The 9,411-nt window shown below is 52.7% G+C and overlaps 1 protein-coding gene across 4 annotated transcripts in view; it reads right to left on the bottom strand.

The window, feature by feature from the left end:
- The window catches only part of LTBP2 (latent transforming growth factor beta binding protein 2), a 96,522-nt gene that overhangs the window by 84,854 nt on the left and 2,257 nt on the right, over positions 1–9,411 (bottom strand). Inside the window, exons 1-2 of one of the 4 annotated variants that reach the window (XM_087747305.1) lie at positions 9,108–9,276; positions 8,409–8,784 (exon numbers count right to left, since the gene is read on the bottom strand). The exons of 2 other annotated variants lie outside the window; for them this stretch is intronic. The gene's annotated coding sequence lies outside the window, so the exon portion shown is untranslated. Of the gene's footprint in view, positions 1–2,044; positions 2,215–8,408; positions 8,785–9,107; positions 9,277–9,411 lie in introns of those variants that run through there. One more of the 4 variants, XM_087747307.1, reaches the window with a different exon arrangement.

Here is a 9,411-nt window from a genome sequence, read left to right on the forward strand (position 1 = left end):
TGACCACACAAACACAGTGATAGCAGATCCAGTCCTTGCCATTTCACTCCATTTCTTGCTTTCTGTTCAAGGCGGGGGGGGGGAACAGGGGGACATCATTTGGCAGGAAGACTTTCTTCTTTCAGAGTCAATTGCCTCCAAGATTGAGGAGGATTAACCCTACAGTCCCTCCATAAACACCAGACTCCCCCACGGCCATCCCCCCCACCGGCCCCGCAGTCAGCGCGTATCCACGAGGATCCCGGGCCCACAAGCCTGTTTTCACAGATCTGTGCCATTTTACCTCCCAGTGCTTTTCTGGTTCTCATTATCTCTGCAGAGCTGATGACATTTAGACATTTCATCTCCCTGGAGGCTTTTTCTGGCATTTTAAGCTTGATTTATGCAACGCAGCCGTGGCCGTCCTGATCACCCACGCTCACCTCTGGCTTGTTAACAACCTGGCTGGCCAAGGACCCTTCCCCTCCCACCAGCAGCTCCGAACCAGGCTGAACCTCTGCGCCCACCAGAGTTAAAGCCTTGGCAGCTTTCTCCTCCTATCCCTTTCCCTCTCATTCATCGCTGGTCATCAATCACAGCAGCCTCTTTCCACGGGGGACCTGCCTCCACAGACCCAGACCTGCCCCTGCAGCTGCCAGGCGAAATCCCAGGGGCAGGCAAGGGCAAACCCAATTAGCAGTTGTCGGGTAATGCTACCAATAACCTTAGCCTGGTCGTTAACCCCAGCTGCTCAGAGGGCATCACCAGCTCGGGATCCCTCCCCAGCCCAGCAGGATGCTTCTGGTGGGGGAAGCAGCCTCTTCCCCAGCCTCATGTCTTCTGCTCTTGCTAGAAACCAGTTTAGATCCCGAACTGTTGTGTTTCTGAACAGCTCTTAACAGTTATCACTGCCTGTCCCCAGAGGCAAATCCAAATCCAAAGTACGGCTACAACACATGTGTATCTGTTTGCAACACCTCATTGGAGGAATTAAAGAGTGACAATGATACTGTACTTGGGACACGATGACAACATCAAGCCAAACAAGACCGAGGCCAAGGCTGGTCCAGCCTACTAAATGGTGCTAGAGCTTCAGGCTGGGCATGGTACCAAGCATTACAGTGGAGCCCCTCTACGTGGCCCCCAGATATCTTTGCATTTGCAGGCCTGGTGACCTTTCCAAGCTTCTCTCCACCATCCTACTATTCCTTTTCAGGTTGTTTCTTTCTCCTTGTCCACACTGCCTCCACAAGCTATTTTGCAGGAGGAAAGGTTGTCTCTCATGAGCTGTCTGCATCGTACCTAATGCAAGGTGGGGTGAACTGCCTCTGCAAGGCAAACCGTGCACCTCTGTGTTGTACTTGGATGCATGTCTCACTTGTGTTATCGGAAGGGCCTGTCCTCTGTCCAAGTCAACAATCGCTGTCACCCGGAGAGGAAGGGGGACAGCACTGAACACCATAACCTGGGTACCCCGCACATTCCCTCTGAGACCTTTGCAGTGCTCACATCCAGCCAGGCCCACTGGGGAAGAGGATCAAACAAGGGCAGCTGGACAGGAGCCCTGCAAGCCAGCCAGACCTCCACATACCGGCTACAGAATTTGCATCTGAAGCCACTAACAAATGAGGTGAAGGAAAAGTCTGGAATGGGGACCAAGTCTGGTCATGGTTTGAGTCCTGACTCCAGAGCAGCTGGTGCAGCCTGGTGGGTGATAAACAACTCAGCTGTCCCAAACACACTTGCTTAGCTGAAACTTCCTCCAGCATGGGCCAAGCGCACCCTTCCACCTCCTTGAATTCCTGCAGTCTGGTAAAATTACAGGTAAGGAAAGGACCCTCTGCCCCGCTCCCAAAACAGACTTTATGCATCCAGCAGGCAAGGGGGGGTGGGGTGGAGTCAAGAGCGCAGCTGCCCAAAGTGGTTTGCAGTGATTCACCACAACTGAATACCCCCCACCTCCAAACTCATATGCTCCAAGACCCCATCAACACATCATTTAGAGCGCAAGCGTTCCTCAGCTTTTGCCATGCTGTGAGCTCCTCTCGTAATGCGGTGCCCTTACCTACTCTGCTTGCAGAGCTGGGGCAGGCTCTCTTCCAGCTGGATGCCATCCAGAGCCTCCACCGAGGTCCAGAGAAGGGAGCAAGAGGTGCTCAGAGGGGTGGGAGAAGGAACACGGAGGCCAAGGCTCAGAGGTTAGGTGGCACTGCAAGAACCCAACACCTGTGGGTGCTGGGGTGAGAGGTACCATGGGGTCAGACCTTTCTATTGCTACAGCTTTGGAGATTTCCCTCTTTCCATCTGCCTTCCCACCATCTGCTGAGGCGACTGCAGGGGAGAGGAGGTTTGCAAGGGTCACTCTTGGGCCAAAGCAGATGGAAAGGACCTGCTGCGAGCATTTTACTGGAAATGGGCCAGACAGCTGCAACATGCCCCCCGGCTCCCCAGCCCTGCCGACGGCTCACTGGATCATCCAGTGCATGGAGAGTACCAGGGCCATAGGAGCTGGCTCACAACTGCACACACCGCCCTGGAGGCTCGCACAATGACAAAGGGTCTGCAGCTGGACAAAGGAGTGAATTAACAAGCTGTTTAAATCCTTCATCAGGGGCCTGAACAAACAGATGCTGCCAGGACCTGGTCTCTCCCCCTCCGGGGGAACATCCTTCTGGTCAGAGATGTTTTTTCACAGCACTCCCCGAGGGGGAGAACCCAGCAGCACCTCTGCTACACAGAGCTCCAGGGCCTTCTCTTCCCCCTGTGCCTTTGAATCTGCTCCAGACATCTCAGCCCTGCAGACCTCCAAACTGGCCTGCTGCGGACCTAATTAACTCCCTTGTTCATTTATGGTCTTTTGTCACTAAAGCGAGTAATTGGTGAACAGAGACATCAGATCCTTGTGTGTGCTCATGTGGACTTGACTGCTCTCTTTGGTTTGCTGGGGAAGCCCTCTCCTGCTCGCCAAAGGTGCCCACAGTCTCTCTCTGTGGCCAACCGCTTCAGGATCGGCTAAGGAAAGCACGCTGCCTCCCTGTTTCCAGCAAGCTCCCTCAGTACCTTTGCAGCCATCAGAAAACATCAGTCTTCTCAGGGCATGACACCTTTGAATTCAAGCAAGAAAGTTTGCCCAGACTGTGGACCGCACCCTAACCCCGTCTTCCTTGCTAGCACCCCTCGGGGTTTCTTTTCACTCCCTTGTGTTTGCATGTTTGCTCAGGCACACACGCACGCTCAGAAGCCTCCAGCTCCGGCGGCAGGTGCAGTCACCAGGCCTGGCGGTGATGCTGCCACACTAGTTTCTCCCCCCCTTGGTCCCCACTCAGGTTTGCACACAGCCGGATGGATTTAAGAGGAACATGACCCCACTGCTCTTTTACCCACCACCTCCCCATGTTCCCTTTTACCCTTGGCACCACTAGGATGGAGAGCAGCAGGGCCCTTTCACAGGGGGATGCCTAGGCAGGATCATCTCAGGGCTCCTGGACCAAACAGGCAGCTCCTCAGCCTTTGGAAACCTCCCTCGCCTTTGTTCCTTGGCCTTCTAGGCTTGGGGGAAGGGATCCCAATGAACATGTTTGTGCTGTTCTTCTTAACAGGGTGTTGTGTAACACAGAGGGAAGTGACTACACCGGGGACCCCAGCTGAGAACACAGAGACTTTAATCCTGCTGCCCAGGGAAAACTTGGAAAAAATACCTACATCTGTTCTGTTGCATTAGGCTCATGGCTCAGAGGCTGACAGCTGACCCTGGCTGCTCGTGATGCCAAGGTACGGCCCCTGCCAAACAGTGCCAGGGTAAATTACCATGACTGATTAGAAAGGCAAAAGGCAGCCAGAGAAAACTGGGGAGGGAGCTCTCCCTGTGCAGGTTTCTGGAGAAGGGAGAAGACCAAGCCAGAGCGCATCAAGGCACCTTGTCTTCTCCACTACCACGCTGGCAAACAGAGAGGAGAAGGAGCGATAGTGGAAGAGAACAGGGGAGGGGATGAGGTGCAGAGAGAGGGATGAAGGTGAGGAGGCAGAGAAGAAACCACAGCTGCATCCACCTCTCCATGGGGCTCACCAAGGATGTGCTTCAGGAGACAACCCTCCTCCTCTCGAACCTGTGCTAGGCTGATGCCATGGAGGGGAAAAGGTGCTCTGGTATCTACAAGCAGGGTTCATGGCTTGAGAAGGGTACAGGGCAGATGTTGGCCTCGCAGAGCAGTTGTGCACACTCCCTGCCGTGAGTCTGCCGCCTTTAGGACGTGTGAGAACACAGGTGTGGGGCTCCCTGACCGAGCACGACAACACAGCTCCCCTCCAGGCTCAGGCTTTGTCATCACCTCACATCCATCCAACAGCTCAGAGAGGAGTATAAAGGAAATTAGCTATCCAGGGAACAGAACAACACTACTGAAATTTGGCTAATAGCAGACACCTAGATGCTCTGGAAACATATCAAAGAAAGACTTCTCGCCATTTTTGGCACAGCTGTACATTGATGCACCCACTGGGAACATGGTAGGTGCTGCGCCGGGACCACAGGGCCCGAGGGAGAGCCCCTTCTCTGTGCAGCCCCTCTTACAGGCACAGCAGGGTGCTGAGGGTGGCCCTCCCCCAGATGGGAGAGGGTTTCTGGAAAGCCGTTAACAACCAGTTCTGTGAAGGATCTGCCTGTTCCTTAATTCAAGTATTAAATTGGCTCAACCCTAATCTATGACAGGATTAAAGCAGATTCTGCCTTCCTCTTCCTGCCTAGGGCCACCAGCTGCCAAACACTCCTCCAGGTCAGCATCCTGCCCCGGACAGTGGCTAGCTTCAAGAGAAGCAGAAAGCAAGCTCTTTTCTAACTCCTGTCTGTCAGAGGCAGGCTTTGGCCCTGAAGCAGGAAGGTTTGTTTGCTTTAAATCTTATTTAACCATAGATGTTTTCATTATCCACATCCATGTCACGCTCTTTTATCCACCCTTAGGAGGACAGGGAGGAAAGTTCTTGCTTTCCTCAGCCCATCTGTGGAGCAGACAGCTTTGGTTAGCCACATGCTTGTTGCCTTTCAATCCCTGCTGGCTGTTGCCTTGACCTTGTTCGACAAGACAAAGAGATCAGGAGGAGCTGTGTTTTTCCTCTGCGCCATTCAGCCTTTTATAAACTTCTGCTTCAACACCACAACCTTGTGTTGGACTCCAGTCCTCTATCTGTCTCCACAGACTACCTCTTCACACAATCCTAAACCTCCAGTGCTGAACTGAGCGCTTGAGGAGCAGGGAATCCTGCTGAGAAATGCAGCCAGAGAGATGCCTTCTGATCCATAAGCATTTCTGCACTAGAACCTAAAGATGCCGCTTGGATCCAACACCACCAGTCCCATGACTCTCTACCTTCCTCCCTCTGCTGTCGCTGCTTGACCTGGTGCCTTTCCCTCTGCTCCTTACACTGCCTGGGAGCAGATCCATCAAGGTCAGAGCCTCAGGCCTGAGCCAGCACAGCAGCACCAAGGGCATTACACCTCACTAATGCGTTTGGTATGCGGCTCCTCTGAAACCCTGCCACTTTGCACTTAAATTGCAGCTCAGCCCTGCTCAGGAGGAGGAACAGGAGGGGCGGGAGCACAGCAGAGCCAACTCCTAGAAAGATGTTCCCAGAGCACCTTCCAAAGCCGCTTCCAGCAGGCCACTGACGCCGCTAACTGCAAAGCACGAGGTCAGCTGGGCCAAGCCAGCTCTCCTCAAAAACAACCCGGTGCAGAGTGTCCAAGGCAGGCCCTGCTGTGCAGGGACCACTTCAGGATAGTCGCCCCCCAAGGGTCGTAACAGGGTCCTTTGTCCCTCCTGTCCCTGGAGCTGCTGCACTGCTCCAGTCACCTACTGCAACTCATCCAAGCTCATGGCAACTTCCACTCCCCCAGGCTCTCCGGAAAGGCTAGTGGTGCCCGCAGTTAATAAAAACAGTCCATTTAGTTATAATGAGCCCTAAAAAGAGAATATCAGCACGCTCTGTGCATAAGCTCAACTCTGTTTTCCTGGTCCATGTGTTAAAACTCCCTCTAAAAACCAATGACTAATCTGTGTCTCAGAGCCTGATGGAATACATCTAATCCGGTTAGTGTTACCGCTGTTGTTCATATTAAGCACATTATTCTTGCTAAGCTATTTGTCCCGAGTCTCCCGCGAGAGAATGCTGCAGGTTAATCATACGTGTGTAAATCCAGCCTCCTTTCAGGCACTGTAAATGCGTTGCCTGATGGAAAACAAAAGGGCAAGGGGGAGCGGTGCAACGGGGACTTGTGCCGAACCAGGGGATGCATCCTAGGTGCTCACTTCTCATACGCTCCAGTTTGGGGGTTAGAAGCACAGCAAGAGAATCTGCCAGCCAGCTCGTTCGCTAGACTAAGAGGTCTGATCAACAACAACAACAAAAAAAAAAAATCCCAAAGACAACAGTAACCCAACCTGCAGGGTTTCAAGAGAGCCGAAGTTGGCCACTCTTAAGCCTGACCAGCTCAAGGTGACTATCGCCCCCCCCGGTGGCCAGCCAGCCACAGGCACCTCCTGCCTGCAGCGGAGGGCTGCCGCCGTGCCGCCCGCCCCCCAGCACCCCCGGCCCGGCCCGGCCCTGCTGGCAGGCTGCCGCGCAGCGGGCTTCGGGGCACGGGGCCCCCTCAGGCAGCGCAACAGAGTATAAAAGTCTTCTAAAAAGGGGAAGATTAATTACCAGAACAGCCAGCATCTGCCCAGTCCCTCCAACTGGACAGCCTGAGGGCTACCTACAGCCAGGCACTCGCTTTTTAACAGCAATACTGTGTAGCACTAGGAGCCCCCATCTTGAAACAGGTCCCCATCATGCAAGGAGCTAGACAACACCCGGACACAGAGAGACTGACTGCTCTTTGGGATGGGCAACGAGATGGAAGAAAGGACAGGAAGGGAGCGAGCAGAAGGAGACAAGACAACGCCGGTCAGCACAAGAGACAGCGGCCCAGTGAGCTGCTCTCCATGGGTGAGGACGTGCAGCGGAAAGACAACAGTTCAACGTCTTACTAGAAGACGCCAAGGCGACATTTTTGTACTATAATTTTTAGTTTCAACAGCGACTACATTTTCTACCAGTGTATTGCGTGTTGTTCCCAATATGGAAAGGCCTGGGAGAGGGAAGGCTGCGTACCACCGCTGACCGCTCTAGCCATAGACAAGGGAGACGGGGCTGCCCGTTGGCACTAAGCAGGAGTCCCAGTCTGTTCCACACCAGCAACAGAGGTCTCTGCAAATCTGAGCTAGTCTCTAAACAGCAAATCACTTCCCCAGACAAATCTGAACCCCCCCCCCCCCGAGTTGGTTCCATCATCCTCCAAGAGGACTGCAGAGACTTGTATTTCCCTGCGTCTCTTCACCCGCTGCCGTAAGCGGCACTATCTCACCTCGAGGCAACCTCACGCCTCAGCTACTGAAGCACAGGAGAGCCCCAGGCAGCTGTTCCTTCTGGTAAGAGACGAGATCTCTACGATTACTCAGAAAATTGCATCAGTTTACAGGCCATCAGAATTATATTAGCATAAATCCCTGAATTAAGGGGTGGGTATGGGCCAACACACTTCTCGCAGTTTATCAGAGAATTGCCTCAAGAGGGAGAGAAGAATTTGGTTTTGGCCACTGCAGAGTCACTCCCCCAAAACCCACCCAAACTCAGTCTGGCCTTCACATGCCTCAGAGAAAACTCTAGAGCAGCTTTAGGCCAGTTCCAGTTTCTCCATCCCTCATATGGTGCAAGAGCTCCGCTTCCTTCATCTGTATTCATTGCAGCTTTATACCAAGGCTGAAAGGCTTGGCTCTCGGCCTCGCTCTGCACTTCCAACCCCATGTGCAATTGCCCACGCCTCAACACACTTTGTAGCACGCCATCCCTGCAGAAGGGTAGCTGGAAAAGGCTGACCGGGAATTTTGGGTGAACTTCAGCTACAGCTGTTTCATTTTACTGCAAAAAAAGTTATAGCAAATTATGTCTAAAAATGAACACAATCATGCAGTAACACCTCCCTCCTACAATCAAGTTTCATGCTCTGGAGAGCAGAGATTAGGGTTTCTCACGCATTCAATGAAAAAAACAAACAGGGAAAGAATTTAAGAGGAAGATTCTAAAATCTCAGATTCTGCACCATAAGGCTGAAGCCAAGACAGGCTGAGGTTCTGGTGGACTTTGCTGTTTCCCGTAAGTGTTTTCCTTTTATAGTTCCCATAATCACATGTTCAAACTCTATCTGCTGTCATGGGCCAGGTCAGTCAGACACAAGATGGTAGCAGAACAGCCAAAAACCATACAAAACATAGTAATTCACTATGGGAACCAGGAGTTACAGCCTGGTCCAGCTGACCAACTCAGCCGTTAACAGTATGAAAGCAAGAAATCTTATCCAAATCAAGCATCATTTCCCCATTCTCTCATTCAGGTACCTGAAGAAATTCCTTCTCCGTAGTTCTACAATTGAGGCAATCAGAAAGCTGAGCAGAGGAACTGAATGCACAAAAATCCAGTTTCCCAAGCAGCACATCTTGACACATCTCGGGTCAAGTGGCCCTGTATGGAATCAAGGATCCCAAGACATCAGGCAACTCCCTGCTATTGCTGGGGACACAAGCTGGGGCACGTAGGATTCCAGCATGAAGTGTGTGGGCATTTCTCTCCTAGCCCCAAGTCCATGCCAGGTGCCAGGATAAATGGAGGCTGTGGAGTCAGCAACAGGTCACTGTCACCACTCCCTCTCCAAGACATCACAAGAAACTGGTGATGAGGAGGGACAATTTGGGCAGCCAGATGATATCATGCATCCTGCAAAGAGAGGCAGAAACTTTAGAACCTACTTCATGCTAAAGTAATCCAGCAAGCTGAGCTCTCCCCTTCACGCCCAAAGAAGATAGTGTTTCTGAAAACTCCAGCCTCAACTTGGCCCCCTTCCCATCAGTAATACTGGTCATGGCATGTAAAGACGTGTCTGCATGGATTGCTGTGTATCATTTTGCTCATGCCAGGTTTGCAGACAGTCACCCACCTTTTAGTGCCCTGACCCCAACTCCAGCAGCTCTAGACTCACAACCTCCGTGATTTCCAGAGGACACTGGAATCTCACTTTCTGCATTGTTCATAACACTCACCACTGCTGTATCGAACCTCTGTCTTCTCCAAGTCCAGCTGCTTCAGCCCATTTTCTAGCCTACTGCAGAGACCTCACAGTAGCCCGTGGGCCCCAGCCGAGAGTCCTGCCTCTTCCCAGAAGCTCACAGGTCCCGGGTTCGGTCAGGCATCCTGAAAGACTGCAGGTGGAGAACCATCCTCTCCCCCCTGCAGCAGACCTCAGCGAGACATCCAAAGACCTGGGGAGGCCCCTCGCCCATGGAGAGCACTAACCAGTTTGATTCCCTCTGTACAGCCCCGAAAGAACACTGAGCTGAGAAGGCA

The sequence above is a fragment of the Nipponia nippon genome, unplaced genomic scaffold (assembly GCF_047370975.1).
Source record: "Nipponia nippon isolate SJK-2023a ecotype South Korea unplaced genomic scaffold, ASM4737097v1 scaffold_11, whole genome shotgun sequence".
NCBI classification, from domain to species: Eukaryota; Metazoa; Chordata; class Aves; order Pelecaniformes; family Threskiornithidae; genus Nipponia; species Nipponia nippon.